General features: G+C 46.8%; 2 long non-coding RNA genes across 3 annotated transcripts; both read right to left on the bottom strand.

Moving 5' to 3' along the window:
• Nucleotides 1–11,356: 11,356 nt before the first annotated feature.
• Nucleotides 11,357–12,131, bottom strand: LOC108962229 (uncharacterized). Its single transcript, XR_001990737.3, has 2 exons — nt 11,971–12,131; nt 11,357–11,726 (listed from the first exon to the last, which is right to left on the bottom strand). It is a non-coding gene; the product is annotated as an uncharacterized LOC108962229 (long non-coding RNA).
• A 2,747-nt stretch (nt 12,132–14,878) lies between these two features.
• Nucleotides 14,879–18,208, bottom strand: LOC127060091 (uncharacterized). 2 transcript variants are annotated; one of them, XR_007778705.1, is made up of 3 exons: nt 18,153–18,208; nt 17,226–17,312; nt 14,879–16,104 (listed from the first exon to the last, which is right to left on the bottom strand). It is a non-coding gene; the product is annotated as an uncharacterized LOC127060091 (long non-coding RNA). The 2 variants fall into 2 exon arrangements; XR_007778704.1 differs by lacking the exon at nt 18,153–18,208 and adding an exon at nt 17,815–17,953.
• Nucleotides 18,209–19,712: the final 1,504 nt, after the last annotated feature.

Below are 19,712 nucleotides of genomic sequence, written 5' to 3'. Positions count from 1 at the left end.
GGTGCAGGGTTTGTGGAGGTGGGGCTGAATTGTCCATAACTGGAAGGCTCTGAAGCACTTTAACACTGCCAGAGGAGCCCAAACCCCACTGTCATTGCTGCTCTGGGCTGCTCTGAGTCGTTTTAAGCCACATGATTGACTACTCTGTTTTCATCTCTCAGCCTCATACAAAGGCTTTGAAAACTCTGACAGTCTGTTTTCATTTTACTCTTGGACACAATCTTTTACCTGCATGAAGAGTTGTGTTTGCTGCTCCTAATGCATGATGGATTTTGCAAAGTACTTAACACCTTCTTGAGCTTTTCTGGATGAGAGCACAGCCACTGGAGAAAGTTGATTTCCCCCCCAGAATGAGTGGTTTTAATTCTCTAACTGAGCAGCACCTTGGGAAACACAACAAAGGCAAACTGACCTGGATGGTGCACATTCCTCACCTTCCCTATTTTATAGACAGCTGGAAAGACCCACTCACTTTGTTCTTCAGGCTCCAAGCTCTGCCTTTCTCCTGCACACACAAACTAAGTGATGGTTCTGTGTACCACAGGATACGTATGGTATCTATATGATAGGGGAACTATGGTTTCTACATATCATGTATATATTTGGTTCCGTATTTCTCTAGAATTTTGTTCCTTGTGTATTCAGCTTGCATTTATCCATTGAGATAACCATTTCCCTTATGTAAGAGGTCCTGAAAGTTTCACTGTGGTCAAAGACAAGAAGACAATAATATTTTCACTAAGTGAGATTTTCCAACTGTGACAATGAGCTGCTGGGAACAGGTGAGCCAGAGCTTCCCTCTGGTTTTCCACCCACACAGCAAGGCACCTGTGGCCAGTCCCATGTGAAACAGCCCAGCAATGACCCACCTGAGTTACTGCTCTTCCCCTCGTGGCTTCTTGCCCGAGTTGCTGAACCCTCTGATTACAAAAAGGGCAAGAAATGGGTGTTCTTTGGGTGGACACCACGATGCTGGAAGTGGTTCTTTATCTTGGCCCACACAACTGAAATTATTGCCCTGCTGGACATACAGAGAATAAAAAGATTTGAAGCAGGTCCAGTTCTTCTTCCCCTAAGACCCAGAGCAAAAAGGGCTGAAGAGCCTTTGAGCTGCCCTCATTCCCCCCTCCAGCCCAGGCTGGACAATGCCACTGGGTGAGATAAGGAGAGAAGGGAGGGCCTGGCAGGGGGGCACTGGCACAGGCAGAACAGAGCCCAGCCCCTCTCCCAGGGCAGCTTGCTGCTCCCAAGCCTGAGACAGCATTAAGGATCCAACCAGCACCAGCAGGAGCCTGTTTGGTTTTGGGTTTGTTTGCTTTTGTTTGCAGTCTGGAAGAGCTCTGAGCCTGTCTCATTGTGAGCACTGGTTTTTTCACTTGCATGGAGCTGGGCCAGTAACTCCTGCACTGAAGGGCTGGCCAGAGCACGTGGGGCTCAGCCTGGCTCTGAGGGATCCTGGAACCTCTGACGTGCCCAGATGTAATCTGCCTTGTCCTGGAGTGCCGCTCACAGGTCACATCTTGTGCGTAACACGAGGTGACAGATCGAAGGAAGCAGGACACATCACTTATCCCAAATCAGCGGATTTGGGTTTTAAAGTTTATAGTGAAAGTTTCCTTTAGAAATATCTCCTTTTTCCCCTCACTATTTTCATTTGTTAGAGAAAAATTTATGTGTTTGGGTCAGCAGTGTACTTGGCACATGTCTGTCCCAAGGAAAAGGATGAAGCAATTACACACATGGCCTCTCAGCATGGAAAATACCAGATTACAGCCCAATTCTGACAAGACCTATGTGGCCATGCTCCTTTGCGTATTCCATCTCTATGGCCAGACTCGTTTATCCTGAATTTACACTGCCTAGAGAGCACTCCAGGGGCACCAAACGCCTCAGCCTAAGGCAGGGTGGGCAGGGTGTTGTGGCAGCCCTGGGGACACCCACACTGAGGGAGAAGGTGTCCCTTCCACTGAGGAGGGGCACACCGCCCTGCAAAGGGGACACCTGCACTGAGGAGGGGACCCAGCACTCCACACCGAGGGGCACACAGTGCCCTGCACTGCAGGGGACACCCCAACACCCCAGCATGAGGAGGGGACCCTGCCCCACCCTGAGGGGAACACAGGGCCCCGCTCTGCAGGGACAATCATGCCGAGAAGGGGACCCAGCATCGCCGGCTCCTCACCGATAAACACCCCATATTCGCTATGCCTTCACCTTAAAAACCCGTGGGGGCGGCACAGGGGGCGGCAGAGGGGTCCCGCACCGATCCCCGTGTGGAAATCCCAGGGAAATCCCAGGAATTAGGGAATTTTCGGGACATACGGGACGGCTGCAATAATCCGAGCAGCCACGAGGTGCCGCTGTTGACGCAAAAAAGCCGCGCCCGGCCGGGCCCGATTTCCCATTTCCCGGGAATTTCCTGTCCCTCTACCCCCATTTCCCCATTTCCCGGGAATTTCCTGTCCCTCTACCCCCATTTCCCCATTTCCCGGGAATTTCCTGTCCCTCTACCCCCGTTTCCCCGTTTCCCGGGAATTTCCTGTCCCTCTACCCCCATTTCCCCATTTCCCGGGAATTTCCTGTCCCTCTACCCCCGTTTCCCCATTTCCCGGGAATTTCCTGTCCCTCTACCCCCATTTCCCCGTTTCCCGGGAATTTCCTGTCCCTCTACCCCCATTTCCCCGTTTCCCGGGAATTTCCTGTCCCTCTACCCATGTTTCCCCATTTCCCGGGAATTTCCTGTCCCTCTAGCCCCCTTTTTCTGTTTCTCGGGAATTTTCTGTTCCTCTACCCCTCGTTTTCCCATTTTCCAGGAATTTCTTGTTCCTCTACCCCCATTTCCCGGGAATTTCCTGCCCCTCGGCCCCTATTTCCCATTTCCCAGGAATTTTCCTGCTACACACATAAACCATTTATTCCATTTGTTTAAATGGGGTTAAGCAGATTTTCCCCCACGGATGTACTTTACATCAGGAATGCTTATGAAATTCTTTTTGATTTCCTCTTATCTAGAGTAGAGCTAAGGAAGGGGACATGCAGAAACAGGCCCACAGAAAGATGACAAGAATAAGTGGCACATCTATGCCCTGAAGAGCAAAGGAGAATCAAAGGAAAAAGAAGGAGGAAAAGAACTTCAGGGTAAAAATAAAGATAAATACTGCTTAGCAGAGGAGGCAGGCGAAGGAGTGGAAGCAAAGTAATACATCCTGACAAATCCTGGGATGCTTTGAGGTTGGAAACTAGGATAAGGTGGCACTTGATATACCTCATGACAGTAAAATGACCCAAGTCAAAAAGGCATCATCTGGAAGAGATTTTGTGAGTGGTTACAGCAATGTTCACCTGGTAAGAACTAAAAGCAAAATATTTCTAGTAATTGGAGAAAATATATTAAAATTCACACTGCAGAAAGGGAGCAAAGACTTTTTCTATATTTGTTTGCACCAATAATTTACATAAGTAGAACTATGCTGATATAAAACTTTTAAAGAGAGAGCTGGCCTTGTATTTGGCAGCTTTTTTTAAGCTAGATTTTTATGGCTTGGCTAATTGTTCTCCATCCTATAGTCCCTAAAGAATCCTGATTGGCTGCAAGTTAATTTGCTGAAAGCCCGAAATCTAGTAAAAATGTAATTTTACCCTTGCTAACAGCTGGAGAAGCAAAATCAATTTCAGCAGCTTGCTGAGTAATGAAATTAGAAGTCTCAGAGCTGACAGGAGCCTCCCCTGACCTAGTTGAAGGGCAGTGCCATGGCTCTGCTTTAACCCCTGCTGCAGACACCCTGAAGACAGCCCCAGCCTGACCTCCCCAAGCTCAGAGGATGCTTCTGTTGAAGGCAGATCACAGAAAGCCTGGTCTGGGTCAAATCCTGAGCTAACACACCAGGGAAGGTGCTCGATGAGCTCTGATCCCTGTCCCTGCACATCAGCCCCGCACAGCTCACACCTCTCCAGGAGCTGGGAGTGGGAAAGGTCCACAGCAAAGTTTGCTGTAGTCACCAGTGCTCCCCTGGGAAGCTGCCAGAGCTGAGCAAGCTGTTTTAAAGCTAATTTCTGCATTTCATTATCACCAAAATACTGTAGAGGGTGCTGGGCAAGCTGAACCATCGTTACTCAGAGTTCAGTTCTGCTCTTCCCGGAGGAGGTCAGGAGGGATGCTCCAGGAGAGCTGACTCGAGTGGAACAACCCTCCCAGTCCCCTTCCAGCTATTCCTAAGCCTCCCCAGGCTGCTGGCCTCTCACTCTGCACAAAGCTTATGAGGAAGAGGGGCTGAACTCGTTGCCAGCAGCCAGCACAGGCTGAGGCTGGGGTTTGGCTGCAGCAAGCCGAGGTTTCCATCAGAGGTGAGAATGACAGAGCTGCCTCCCTCACTCCTCCATGGGGGAGCCAGGTTTTAAAACACACCTAGCTTCCTGATGTTCTTGCTACCAGAGACACAGAACTCTGAGGATGGGCAAGGTGGATATTTAAAACTGAAATCTCCATTTTGCAAACTGTGAGCTGAGCCAAGGGCCTGGAGAGTTAACAAATGTCCTTGGACTGTTACTGGTGCTGCTGTACTGCTTCTCTGGCACCCCCACCTTAATCCAGAGGATCCTACAGACTTCAAGACGGTTAGCTGAATAAACTCTCAGCTGTTTGTGGTAGGCAGATGGGTGACAGACCTGGAGAGACCCGCAGGGCTGAAGAGGCAATGGGAAACCAGGGCACAGGGAAACAGCTCCTCCTCTGCTGGGTGCTTCTAGCAATTGGGAAAGGCAGGAGAATGCAAAAGATTGTGCCCAGAATGAAACCTCCAGATTTCCTCTCCTGCTACCCAGCTCTTCCTGCTCTCTTGGCACAGGCTGCAGGACTTTTCAGGGCTCATAGTGTCAGAGCAAGGGGGAATGGTTTTAAAATAAAATACCACAGGTTCAGATTAAATAGTTGGAAGGAATTGTTCCCTGGGAGGGTGGGCAGGCCCTGGCACAGGGTGCCAGAGCAGCTGTGGCTGCTCCTGGATCCCTGGCAGTGCCCAAGGCCAGGCTGGATGGGGCTTGGAACAGCCTGGGACAGTGGGAGGTGTCCCTGCCATGGCAGGGATGGCACTGGGTGGACTTTGAGGTCCCTGCAAACCCAAACCAATCTGGGACTCTGTGATTCCCCTTCAGAATCACCACAGCTCAGGCAGATGACAAAACACATCACTCTGCCATCAGTAACAGCATTGCCAATGCAGGGGTTGGGTTTCTTTTATTCCCTCTGGACATGATCTATCACAAACTTGGTAGTATTGTTTTTACAGATTATTTATTTTGCACTTATGAAAACTGACTGCAGCCTTTTGAGAAATAAGGAGGCAGAAACTGATGCTTTGCAAAAAAACTTTAAAATGAAGTGATTTAAAGGCAGAAAGGAAGACTAGAAGATGATTGCTTTATGAAACCACAGGAAGAATAAAATCAATTAGAGCAAAAGGTTCAAGGATTGGCTATGGGGTTAGAAAATCTGATCTTGGAAAGTGGCTGATGAACTTATTTATTCTTTTGCAAACAGGTTCTGAGTTTGAACCAGACTACTTTATATGGCAGATGATCTATTTATCACCAACACAGAGGAACCTCATTTCATGTCACCAATTAGTGCTGATGGCAAAGTGTGTACTAGGGAATGGTCCTTGCAGGAGGAGATTTGTGGGTTGGACTCTCTGAACTGATGGGCAGCAGCAGCAATGCAGCTTCCAGACAGCTGGTGTATGTGGGCACGGAGCAGCTCATTAAAATCCATGATATTTATTTGCAATGTGCGCTGGCAGGGGTTCCCTGGCACCCAGCTCTGCCAGCAGGTGAATCTGCTGGGTGAGAACTGTCAGCAGCAGAATAAACCAGGTGTTCTCCCATGCAGCTGAAAGACAGGTGAGCAGTGTCGCTGCGGGGAGAAAACAAAGCCCTGAAATTGGTGTATGCAGCTGTACACAGCACCTTTTCCTCACGTTTTTCCTCAGTATTTGATCAAAACCAGAGCTGGGTTAGAAGCAAACTCCTGGCTGGGTGTGCAGACTTCAATTTAATGTGGCTGGAAGCCTTCAGAACGTTCATTGCATCTCCAGTGTGAGTCCCCAAAGGCATTTCTAGCAAAAAAACCCTCATTCTTTTTACATGCTGGCCACACCAGTTCCCTCCTGCTTTTGCTCCTCAGACATAAGAAATAGAGACAAAGGCAACACCTTTCCCTAGAGAGAGGGAAATTACCTTAATTCCATCTCTGTATTTCAATTCCATTCAGGTCCTTACTCAACTGTACATTACCTTCCTCCCTCCTTTATTTTTCAAACTAATTTCTTTTCTGAAGAAAAAATAGGAGTGAAACATAATAAAACACAAACTAAACCACAAAAACCTCACCACAACAACAAAACAAATAGAAAAATTTCCACTGACAAAAAAAAAAAAAAAAAAAACCAAACCCAAAACAAACCAAAAAAACCCTAAAATAAACCCAAACACATACACACCAAAAATAACCCCAAAAAACCAAACAAAACCCAACCCATCCTCACCCCCCAAAAAAACCCAAAACAAAATACACCCCCAAAATAAAACCAGCTCACAACTATTACAGCAGGTGGTGGGATTAATTGCATTGAGGCTAAGGGTAAAACCAAGTGGAATAGAGTAGAAGCAACAAATCAAATCACAAGAAACTTGGAAGTGTTTGTCATTTTTAAAAGGTACCATGCACTCACATATCTCTGTAAGACAAACCACAATACCCCTTTTTATATAACATTTTCATTCTTTGCAGGCAAGAACATTTTGGGAAAACTGGGAACATTTTTCCAGGCTAATCCAAGCCACCTCAGCATTTATGTTTTGGAGTTTTTTAGCACTGATGCAGGTGTATTTATTTATTTTTAACACTAAAGAATAATTAAGGTAGAAGTTTGACATCCTGGCTCACAGCCTAGAGGTCTTAAAAATTTTCAAAACAAGAACCCCTTGAGACTCTGTTATAAGAATGTACAAATGAGAAGTTTACAAACTAAAATGGAAATCTAAGAGGCCATTCTTAGAAAATTTTCTTCATTTTTTCTCTAGGTCAGGGTCTCCATTCTGTGCAGATTCTCCTGGAGGATTCCCTTTAGCAAAACATCCACAGAGAAGTATGAAGTAGCTACTGGCATACAGCAAATCCTCCTCCTTTTGATTAACTGTGGAGGTGGGACTGTGTAGGATTTACATGCCTTGTAAACTCTGGATTTACAGGGAACAGGCTTGTAAATGGGCACTGTGTTTGGTGAACATTTACTTTTTATATTCATTGTGATTCAAGCATGATTTAATATGCATATTTGCAAGGTTTCCAAGAGGAAGTTGGATTAATTTTGCTCCATTTATTATTCTCTGCATCACTCACTCCAGCAGCCTAGCATTTGCCAAATTTTAATCTGCCTGGGATTTTTAGAAATAAGTGTTGAATAAATAAGTAACTCACTGATCAGATGGGCTGGCCAGCATCCCAGGGCGCAGCTAACCTGCCTCAAGAAGAGCTGGGAGTGCTGAGCTGTGCTCTGCACTGCTCAGGATGAAGGAAACCAAACTCCCCTCAGTAACATCTTTCAGCAACGAGATTATTTAGGCTCCAGTTTAATATAAACTCCTCCTGATCTATGCAGAAAAAGAATTGTGCATTGTGTCTCAGAGGAGCATGGATCTAAACCCATCTTTGCTCTTTGCAACACATGTTCAGTTTGACTTTTCTTTTGTTCAGGAATGTGTGTCTGCAGTTAACCTACCCCAATCCAAACCTCTGTGAGGTCACTGTGATGCCTCAGGTTTGGCTTTTCTATTTTTCAGATTCTGTGCTGCTTTAGTGTGTGGGTCTGGGCTCCATATCAGGGGATGGTGAGCTCTCTGCACAGAGCGGGGAGACAAAACAATTCCTGCTCCAGCTGGGCACCAAGGACAAATGATCCAAATCTCAGCCCAGGAGCACAAACCCCGTGGGCTGGAGAGAGAAAAACAAGGATGGGACTGCCTGGGCTAAAGCTGGGATGGGACAGTGAACTGCAAGGTGTAAATGGAGCAGAGCTGATCCCAGGGAGAGACCCCGTCCCCAGCCGTGCTTTTTGGGACCATTTGGGTGCAGTCCTGGCTGGGCTCTGGTGCTGCCCAAGGTGGATCCATGGAGGCCTTTGAATAAATCCCTGCTTTATTCTTTAGCTCTGTCCAGCCTCTGCTCTAGGGCCTGCACAAGACATCAGCTGACCCCTCTGGAGGACCATGATCCACCTGAGGACAGCATCAGCTCGGGGCCACAGCACAAGGGAGACATGGACTTGGGGTGAGTCCAGGGCAGGTCACTAAGCTTATCCCAGAGCTGGAGCCCCTCTGCCCTGGAGCCAGGCTGGGAGAGCTGGGAGTGCTCACCTGGAGAGGAGAAAGCTCTGGGAGAGCACAGAGCCCCTGGCAGGGCCTGAAGGGGTTCCAGGAGAGCTGGAGAGGGACTGGGGACAAGGGATGGAGGGACAGGACAAAGGGAATCGCTCCCAGTGCCAGAGGGCAGGGCTGGATGGGATATGGGGAAGGAATTCCTGTCTGGGAAGGTAGGGAGGGACTGGGATGGGATTCCCAAGGTGGGAATTTTGAAAAGCCCCAGAGCAAAGTGCCCAGCTGAGCCTCTGTGCCTGCAGCAGTGGAGCAGAGCTGTGCACTAGGTGGTGGTCACGGACCGCCAGAGAGCAGAGACGCAGCCTGGGCAGCGGAGAGGAGCAGAAATGAAAAGCATTTAAAGCAACAGCATCCAGCTGGTCCGTGCAGAGCAGATTTCAGCGTCACTGGGCCCACTGGGGAGCTCATCCTCCCCTGGGCTGTGCGGATACTCACTCCTCCTCACACCTCCTCTTTGCAGGAGGGACACACAGGAGTCCCTGGGGCTGCTCAGCCAGGAGGGTCTCCAGGCACAGCCTGTGGTCACTGTCTGCAGGAGGGGCAGAAATCTGCCCGGAGCATCTTCAAGCCCCTCTCTGACCATCGCAGCAACGCTGAGGGTGGGGGCTGGAGGGAGGAAGGCAGGGTCCCCCAGAGCCTCTGCGTCTGCTGGACGTGATGGTGGAGGAGGTGCTGGCGCCCAAACAAGGTTGTTCAGAGTGGAAACCCTCCAACTCCCAGCCAGCCTCACAAAAACTGCAGGTTAACCTTTTCCTAGAGACTCTGCTTTAGGAGGCAGCAGACTCAGATTTCCACAGCCTCCCTCGGGGTTTTGTTCGGAGTGGAGAACTGTGCTGCTATGTCAGGTAGAAAATTATTTTTCCACTATTAGGTTTTTTTCACTGCAAATGGGGATTTTTAAGACTTACATTCTTCAAAGGAACACATATGAGCAAGCCCTTAAAAGAGCCCTGCGCTGCTTTCCTGTTCCTACAAGCAGCATGTTTTTAAAACCACACTTCTCCCTAACTCCTTTGGGCAGTCACTCCAAGATGAGAAGGGTGAGGGTTGGGGTGGGAGCAGCGCAGTGAGGCTGCAGCATGAAGTTAAATGACAAAAACAATCTGTTTGGCTTGATTTAAACTTCAGTCCTCACATTAGAGACTGCAACAGAGCTGAAGGTCACGAGCTGATCGGCTCTGCTGGAGGACAACCTGAGCCCTGTCTGACACTGCAGCAGGGCTCCAGCAGCAGAGTAGTGCTGCAGCTGTGCCACTCATCCCCATGCTGCCTCCTTGGGTAATTCCAGTGACACACACAGGAACAGCACCAGACTGAGAGATTCACCCACAATGCTGGACGCAGCATGAATGATCGCGCACCTCGAGCCAGCGCATCGCCTAGCCGTAATGAGATTCCGAGACGAGCCGAGAAGAGAAGCTAAGAGAAGCTCGCGAGAAAGCGCCTCCAGCGACGAGCAGCCGCAGAGCCGACCGCAGGACGAGCAGAGCAGCGCCGCCTCACTCGCCTCAGTAGCGCATTGCCGTCGCTCGTCGACCTACGACTCTCCGTCAGATCCGCTCGCGCCGTACTCATCGCTACGTGCTAATCGCGACCTCCTCGCCATCGTAGCTATCTACTCTACGTCCATCTCATCTCTCCTCTCCTCTCCTATCTCAGATCCTCTCCAGCTCTTGCTCTCTCATCTCCTATCCTCTCCCTCTCTCTCTCCTCTCCTTCCCTCCTCCCCTGCCCCCTCTGAAGCCAGCTGAGGAGGCAGCAGACACTGGGGTGTCCCAAAGCCCTTTCCAACACAGAGAGTTTCCCCCACTCCTGATGCAGGAATTGTGAGGCAGAGCCCGTGCAGCAGCAGGAGCAGTAATGGGAATAATGGGTAGTGCAGAGCTAACTGAGGTGCTGAGGAAGTGTGACACTGGCTGACACTGATTGATTAAGAGGTTGAAACTCTGACTGTGACACTTCGCTGTTGAGAATAAAAGGAACTTTCACTTCTCCCTCGCACACATCCATCACAGGCAGACAGGCGTTGGCTTCTCCCGTAATGACTGCAGCTCCTTTTGTGAGAGGGAGGCACGAGATGGAAATTCAGCTCCTTCTGTGATCTGAAAAGCATTTTAATTCATCAGCTTTTCTGAAAGGATCTTCAAAGAAGAAATAACACTCTTTGGTAGCACAGCTGGGTTTCAGCGTGTTCAGCACCACAGCTATCAAAGGCTCTTCCTTTCTTGCCTGAGAACCTGGCTGGGGATTTGGAAGACAATGGCTGGGTGTTGTTCCCAGGAGGAGGCAGTAGTGCCCAGGGCAGGACAGCCACCAGCACCCACCAAAACACAGCATCTGGAATGTGTCTGCCAAGTCAAGAATATTCCAAAGCCCTGCTTTGAACAGAGAACAGGTATGGGTGCTATGAAGGGTATCTCTGTGGTTCCAGCTTGTGCATTACAGGGTGCTCTCACATTTCTGTACTGCCCTATGTGTGCAGCTCCAGGTGTTTTGGAGGATTGATCCTGATGGCAGCTGTGTGATCCAGGCCCTGAGAAAGGCCCGTGATCACAGAATCCCAGACTGGTTTGGGCTGGAGGGGTCTTTAAACCTCCTCCTGTTCCACCCCTGCCATGGGCAGGGACACCTTCCACTAGCCCAGGTGGCTCCAAGCCCTGTCCAATGTAGCCTTGGACACTTCTAGGGATGTGGCATCTTAAAAAACATTCAAGTGAGCTCCCCTTGCCTTTGTCTTTTGCCTTTTGCCTTAGGGCACCCTCATGCCAGCAGCTCTTCCTGGGACACTCCCGTGGCTGTTGTGGGAAGATATCTGAAAATTTCATCAAGATGTCAAGTCCCAACACTGAATCAATAGGAACAGGTCCATCCAAGGTTCTAGAAAATAAGGATTATCTTTAGGAATAATGACAATACCACAAATCTCTGAAGAGGTAATTGTCCCTAGGAAGACAATATTACAAAGTCATTTCAAACTGCAATTTGAAAGTGTCACTAAACAGAGACAGCAAGTATGAAAACACAAAGACCAACTCAGCTCCACATTTAAAGCAGCAAATTATCAGATGAACCATTTACTGCCTGGACTGGCTCATATGCAAGTAATTTGCTGAACCATTCCTCTCAGTGTTCTTGCCTTTGCCATGTAGGAACCGTGTTGCAGTTTCCAGCACTGATCTCTCTTGTTCAGATCATAAAGCGACTTGGGGTTTTGTAAATTAGTTTCATATTTCTCTCAGCTGCATTTAGCTCCAGTTTACTTTGATCTCTCTTGCTCAATCCCAATTTTGGCCTACCTTCAAAAAAAAAAAAAAAAAAAAAAAAATTTACATTATGGTCCAATTAAGGCCCATTCAAAGATTTGCCATTTTAAGAAGCTTATTTGCCTTTCCAGAAATAGAAAAATCTTCAGCACAAATTTCAAGATGATCTCATCCATCCATCCATACTTTCAAACTCCATCAGCCTCCTCAGAGTGCTGCCACAGTATCCCAGTAGGATGATGGCTACAGAAAAAAAACTAATTGAGACTACAATCACCTGTAATGCCACTTGCTTGGTTCCCCACTTCATCCTCCTCAGCTCTGCTTTCTCCTCCACTTCATGTCCCTTGTTCTAAGGCGTGCTCCAGCTCTGTCCCAAGTGTTCAGCCCGTGTCACCCCCTGCTCTCACTGCTCTGAAATGCCCTGGCTGCACCAGAGCACAGGATCTTCTCTGCAAGTGGAAATGATGAGAAGCATTTCCATTGGAAGCTCCCCAAAGTCAAGCATTGCTTCATTCTGACCTTTGTTAGCCTCAGATCAAACACTGTACAAACATCGACATTGACTATCAGCATTTGAACAATTAATTTATTTGCCAGGGTTTTTTTTGTACTATGACCCACCCAAACACATGCCAGCAGCTTTGATTATTCCCCAGACACAAAAGGGGCTCTAGTTCTCTGACAAGATGAGCATAACTTTTTTATATTCTTGAGCAAAACAGACTTCAAAAGCAAAATTAAGAGCTGCCATTTGCTGTGTCCACACTTCCAAGTTAAAATGCAATAAACCCTCAGTGCCTGTCTGTCCATACACAGGGAAACACCAAGGGCTGTGAGCCTGGCCACAGCTAATCCATTCAGAAAGTGGCATAGCTCTCTGCAGAAAGCTTTTTTGGAGTAGTCAATCAGCACAGGCAGCTCGGGTGCTTTCCTCTTCAAAGCACGCCAGTCTGTCATGTAGGCTGGCTTTGTGCACAAGGAAAGTATTTTTAGCAATGCACTGAATGGTTTGACATTGAGAGAACTGAGGGACATTGTCATGCTGCGAAAACTTGGATTGGTAACTCTTGTCCTGAGGACTTCCTGGGCCCAGAGAACAGCCTGGAAGCATTCATAGACACTATAATTATTCCCATTTCTACATCATGCACTCAAAAGAAACTTCTGTTCTCTCATATCATTGTCCAGTCTCCCAGTGACTGCTAAAATATTCTTGTGGAGACATCCCTCCTCCCACTTCAGACTCAGGATTTAGGTAGACACACAAGGTCAAGGACATTGGAATGGATGCTGAGGAGTTTTCCCTGGGACTGGTGCTTTGATAGATACAAAACACAAATAGAAGCATATTTATTTGCAAATGTAACCCAGTTTCCCAGGGAATACAGAGCCAGGAAAGCAGCTGCATCCTTATGGCACTTACAGTCTCAGGAAGATTTCATGATTAAAGGGGGTTTGCACAGAAAATCTCTCCCTTGGTCGTTCCTGTTGCAGGAACAAACCTTTGGTGCCATAGCATCCAACTTGATCTAACTTGGGCAAGAAACTGCCTGAGCTGTGGAACACAGGAAGGTGTGGGTGGATGGTGTCACTGTCCCTGCTGAGCACCAATTCCCTGTGCCACAGGCCCCAGCAGTGGAAAGGACCAAGCAGGTGCCCCAGGAAAAAGCTGCAAACTGATGTTAGTACAGACTAGGAAGGAGAGACCAAGCAGATATAAACACCTACAACCATAAAACTGTATTTTCACAATCCCTACAAAAGTTTTTAGTCCTCACATTGACAGTCTGCCCTTTTAAGTGCTGTATTCTATACTAAGTTAATTAGGAGACAAGAATTATCTACATCATATGAAACAGATCAGTGCCATTGCTTGCTATTACATGATGAAAACCTGCAGTCCTTGAATAGAAAACTATTCAAAGCACAACATTCTTTATGTCTAAAAAGTAGGATAATTAGTCAATATGCACAGCCTTTCATCAACCAGAAGTCTTAAATTATGACTGGTATTAATTGTATATAATTGAAATGATAAATTCCTCAAGAAAAAATCATATCTCTCTTGTAAATCCTACAAATAATTTTCCCCAACAATTATAAATAAGTTCTCATTCATAAGCATTTACAGATTAATGCAGAGCTATGGATGTAATTTCTTTGCAAATGAAGCTATGTCAATGTCACTGCTATTCATAAAGCTCCAGGCTCCATATTTTTTAATGAAGACTAACAGGTTATGAATCAAGGCAAATTTTTATTGTTTGGTATATAAGCCTTAAGAATCAGAAACAGGTTTTATAATCTAATTTCCCCAGAGATTATGTAACAAAAGTGATAAATTTACAGTTAGTACAGCAATGGTTTTGACAGCTATGACTTTTTCCCCAGAAGAAAGTAATTTGAATTTAGATTAAGACACATCACTGTATCTTTCCTTATAAACTGTTGGATTAAGTTTCCTGATCGCTCTGTGTGCACATTTGACTGAGTGAACCAAAATGTGGAAATTAAAAATGTAGGAAGGGAGCAGCTTCTGCATTCCATTGACCTTTATATTAGTTAAGTGTTTGAATTTTAATATATGTATGATACATACTTTAATTAAAGTGTAATTCAGAACTCTGACTTCCTCAGCTTTATGACCCGTGTATCAGCAAAGCTCCATTCAGCCTTTCCAGCAGCAGCTCCTTCATGGCAGCAGCACTTCTGCTGCATGGCATACCAGAGCTATGTTAGTACAGGCTAAAGCATCCACAGGCTAAAGGTGGGAACTTCTGGCCTCTTATCTTTGGCTTTAATTTAAATTTGAATATGAAGGCAATCAGAGGAAAATATTGGAGAGCAAAAAGAATTCAAGCTGGCTGCTCAAATTAGTAGAGACAGAGAGTATAAAAGTCTCTTTCTACTTGTACCTAATAATTTTATAGGACAGCCTGTCTGAATTACCCTCCAGACAAACACAGAATCATCAAGGTCAGAAGGGACATTTAGGATCATTAAATCCAGCCATCAGCCCAACACCACCACCCTGTTCACCACTGAACTGTGTCCCCAGGTGCCACATCCGCATGTGATTAGGGACACTTCCAGGGGTGGGGACTTCCCGCTGCCCTGGCAGCCTGGTCCCATGCTTGGCCATGCTCTCCATGAAGAAATTTGGATAAGCACATCCATGTAGAGTTTACACAGCTCTCAGTGCTTTGAGTAAGTGTATTGGGGTAACAGGGGGTCTGCTGGCTTCCCTCCTGCCGTGGAAGGGAAAGGGTGTACTCCTGCTTTCAATGCCATTCCAGTTTCCTTTTTTTTAAAAATTTCATTTTCTTCAATACCATTCCATTTCCCTGTTCAGAAAAAAAGGAACAAAACTCTAAAAATAACCCACACCCTACTCCTCCCTTCCCAAACCAAAAAACACTCCCTCAGCACAACCTCCTGTGCTGGAGTTGAAGGATGTGATGCTCAGAAACCTGCCTATGTACATGTTTTATAGAAGTGGAACACAACAAGCACATATTTCAAAAATAATCACTCCGGAGGATGTTAAAAAAAAAAAGTTCCTCAGATTGGCTGTTTATTTCTTTTACAGTGAGTTGTATATTTAAGGTAGCTGAAATATGTTCATCACAATTGCCATTACTCAGTCCAGCATGTTCCCTTTCTCTCCTACCTCTTGTCATACTGCACAGTTCTCAAAGATGCTAAAAAAAGACCCTCTGGTGGAAGAAATATTATTCTGAATTTCCTTTGACTTTCATTAGATCACTCACACAAATAAATGAGTTCTAGAACACCGCTTTGGTTGGAAGACTCCCAGCAAGTTGTTTTCTTGTTTGGATCACACTTCTCAAGGGGGCACCAAGTGTTCCACAGGAGAGATCACCCTGTAACCCTGCTGCTCCCAAAGGGGTGCTCGGCCCAGCCCCAGGAGTAGCTGTGCTGTGTCTGGAAAGCGAGAGCACAACAGAAATAAATCCCTGCCTGGAGAATTGCTGGAAGTTTGCTTAGCTCCAAAAGAAGCCCTGAAGCTGTGAGGTCTGATGCTGCTGTACTTTTTCCCCTGTGTGGTACACAGCATCTTTCTGGCTCTTTGTGCTGATGAATGCAGTGTAGTGCTGTGAATTTCATCTGGGTTTAGCTCAGCTGATGTTCCTCTTTAAAAACAGATCTTCATCCTCTGAAGCTGAGGAAGACTTCTGGCAAGGATTCATCACGAATGACAAAGGCTTTAACGATGCTGTTGTCATTCTGGTCTCTCTGTAACTCTTAGATGTCGTTTCCCCTGGGCACAATGTTATCTGAGAAGGGCAGGATGGTTTGGCTGCAGGCTGAGCCTCACAGCCCTGCCTGCTCCTGCCTCCTACCCTGATAAGGGCACAGGGAAGGGACAAAAGTCCAGAGGGCAGAACTGTAGGAATGAAGGGAACATATGGATGAGAGGCTACCAGAACTCTAGAGTTAAATAAATTACAGAATCCCAGAATGGTTTACTTGGAAAGACCTCAAAGCCCATCCCATTCCACCCCTGCCATGGGCAGGGACACCTTCCATTGTCCCAGACTTCTCCAAGTGTCCAACCTGGCCTTGGGCACTGCCAGGGATTCAGGGGCAGCCACAGCTGCTCTGGGCACCCTGTGCCAGGGCCTGCCCACCCTCAGGGTAGTTCTTCCCACAGGGAAAAATTTCTTCCTAAAATCTAATCTAAATCTACTCTCCTTCAGGTTGAGGCCATTCCCTGGGTCCTGTCCCTCCATCCCTTGTCCCCAGTCCCTCTCCAGCTCTCCTGGAGCCCCTTAAGGCCCTGCAAGAGGCTCTGAGCTCTGGAGCCTTCTCCTCTCTAGGTGAGCACCCCCAGCCTGGCTCCAGGGCAGAGGGGCTCAGCCTGGTGGATCTAGGGAAAACTGGTGACCTGCACTGCCCAACGTGTTGGGAAGGTGTTTGATTCCCTTTGGGCATGCTGCAGTTTTTGCCAGCCTGTTTCACAGGCAGCACGGTGCTCACCTCAGCAGTCCTCACACCTTTTTGGCAGCCAGGCTACATCAGTTACATTAACTCATAACTGGAGGCAGTGGCCATCAGCTTCTCCTCTATTTCAACTCGGAAAACTCAAAACATTTGCAGATCCAGAGGGAACACTAAAACCAGGTGGGGAAGGGATGCTGTGATGTCCTTCTTGTCCCACAGCACAGGCCAGGAGCACCCTGTGAGCGCCCCCCAGCTCCTGCTGCAGAGCCAGCCTGACCCCAGGGCCAGAGCAGCCCCAGCAGCTCTGCAGAAGCTGACTGAGCTCCAGGTTCTGCAGAGAGGTCGTTAAGCAAGGTCATTGTGGGGACAGCTCTGCAAAGGCAGGGGATGACAGCAGGCAGGACCTGGGCTCAGGGCAAGCAGCGCTGGCACCCCCCGAGGCTGGCTGGGAAACTGGCTGGGGCTGCAGCCAGGAAAGGTGAAGGGGTGCAGGTGTGGGATGGAGTTCCTGTGAAAGTGCTGTGGTAAGAGAACTGCTAATTAATTCAATACCAAAATACTTACTTAGGTAGAAGGCTGCTTCTGAAACTCATGCAGAATGAAACAGAAAAGCTGCAGCTTCAACACCGCTCTGAGGTTTGCAGTCCTCTCCTGAAAGACTCCAAGGATGTGAATCTTAGCAAGGCAGTAAGACAACTGCAAAACAGTTCCCTCTTAGCCCTGTGTGGTGGGACCCCCATTCAGCCCACGCAGCAGAGCTCCCATCCCTCTCCTCACAGCAAACTTATCTCTAAAACTGTCTTGAGGCCCATTCCCCTCCTCTACCTCAGTCAGAGCCCTCCAGATTCCCACTGCAGGGAGCAGGAATTAATTTCCCTTCACACATCTGAGGGGTAGAGAGCACACATATCACTGCCCCAGGGGAATGTAAAATAAATTGAGGAGCACTGGCATGCTCAAAGCCCTGGAACAGCTGCCATCAGTTTTATATAACAGGTTGTAGTTTTCTCTGACAGCTTGACCTTGACTATCATCTTTGCCCTGAAGGCTCCTTTCCTTGGGCAGGTTGATCCCTTCCCTGCCCCATTCCTTCCCTCTCATCCTGCCCCATCTCCCTCCCAGCTGTGGCTGCCATTTGTTCCTTCCCAGTTACCAAATCCAGTTTTGTCCTGGAAGAGACACTGCTGCACCACCACCCTCCAAGAGCTCACACAAGGCAGGAAATGTGGTGGCTTCCCAAGTGAGCTCTTCTTTCCCTGTGCTGCTGCAGAAGCACAGGCAATGTTTTAATGGATTGCTATTCCTCCCATTTCAAACAGGGAGGGAGGAAACTCTGGAGCAGGGATGGTGCCCTGGGGTCCTGGTGATTCAGGGAAGCTCATCTGAGCTGCACAGCACAATGGGCTGGGCCTAGAGGTGCCACAGAATCATCTCAAAGTGTTGAAACCCTGGAAACACTGAAGGCTTTTGTCAGTTTTCCACTTTACTCACTATTAATGCTTCACTCAAAGACGAGCTCTTCAGAAGTCAACGGAAAACACCCAGCCAGCACTAAATTCTTCCTGCCGGTTTTGATGAAGAAAATCCATAAGGTTGTAATTTCAATCAGTCTGTTAGGATATAAATTTTTCTTCCTTATTACTATTACTTCTGCTTATATAGAAGACAAATAATATAAGATTCAACTCCCTGAGACTCAAGTTTTGCAGAAAGTCACTTAGTATCATCCCAATGTACAGCTTAAGTTAGGGCTTGAATATTTCCCAGTGCTTCTGCAAATTAATCATTAGATCTGTACCCGTCATTTACCAGCCCATTTCTGCCTGTCCTAATGAGCCACACATTTATCCCCCCCTCTGTCATCATTTATCATGGGGTAGTCCACTGAAATCCTTGAACAAACCTCTCCCCTGCACTGAGGAGCTGCAGGACTTGACCCACTTAAATTTAATGAGAGACAGATTCTTTCTGAAGTCTCTCTGATGTTAATAATTCACATGGGTTTATTTTTTTAGATTAGGTATTATTGCCTGGCATTTAAGGCTCAGATAATTAAGTGGATTTGTATTTATATTGTCTTATTATTTACTCATGTCTGTTACTTAAAACCTAATAACAAACAATGACATTATTACTCAAGTACTTAAGATGTCCATAATTGAAATTAGGATCCAGTGCAAATGACTGCTTATTCTGACTTGCTGGATAAATAAACATTAATCAGTAAAAGCAATGAGGACAGCAAATAAAAAATAAACCCTTGTTCTCTTTATCCTGTGTCACACAGCCAGGACATGCAGCATTGCCTCGAAGGTGGGAAGATGCAGACATCAATATCAAGGATGGGAAAGCAAGTTGGAAAGTCAAATCTGATGTAATTTTGGACATGAAAGTCTTGGGATACAAGCAAGACAAGATTTGAGGGAGGAGATAGCATCTTTATTGCACATAGAGATAGAATGATAAAAAGAAATAAGTATTCAGGCTCAAAAAGCTTTTCCAGCTTGCATGCTGTAAAGCTTGTCTGCTCTTCCAAGTATATCATTATGTCTCAGGAACGATATTATCTCTCTCTGCAGACTTGATAGTGCTTAAAATGTCAGCTCTTCTTGAAGATGTCTGCTTTGCACCTTCCATCTGTTCCCAGAGATGAAGCTTCCCACCTCTCCCAGAGCAACGTGGGAAAAGACAGAGAAGGGTTTCCAAATAAAATATGTCTTTTAGATTAATATCAACCTCATTTCCATACCTCAAACAGTTGGCAGAGACCACAGAGCATGGGTATTATATGCCCGCCATGTGAAATACTATTTATAGGAGCCAGCTCTCTGAGTAGGCACAAGAAAAAGTTACCAGTTGTTTCAGTGCAATATGTGTACAGTAAAATTAGTCTATAATCCTTAAGAAAAATTTTTTCTGGGAAGAAAAAAGTTAAGAAAAAAAAGTTGGTGGGTGTAGCAAAATTAGTTTGAGTTCTTTCTAAAAAGAAATAAGGAAAAACTAAAGCAAACAGGAAATACCCTAACTCATATTGTAGATGCTTAGGTAGCA

Source organism: Serinus canaria, chromosome 12 (genome assembly GCF_022539315.1).
Source record: "Serinus canaria isolate serCan28SL12 chromosome 12, serCan2020, whole genome shotgun sequence".
Taxonomy (NCBI): domain Eukaryota; kingdom Metazoa; phylum Chordata; class Aves; order Passeriformes; family Fringillidae; genus Serinus; species Serinus canaria.
This window is presented reverse-complemented; position numbering and strand designations above follow the sequence as displayed.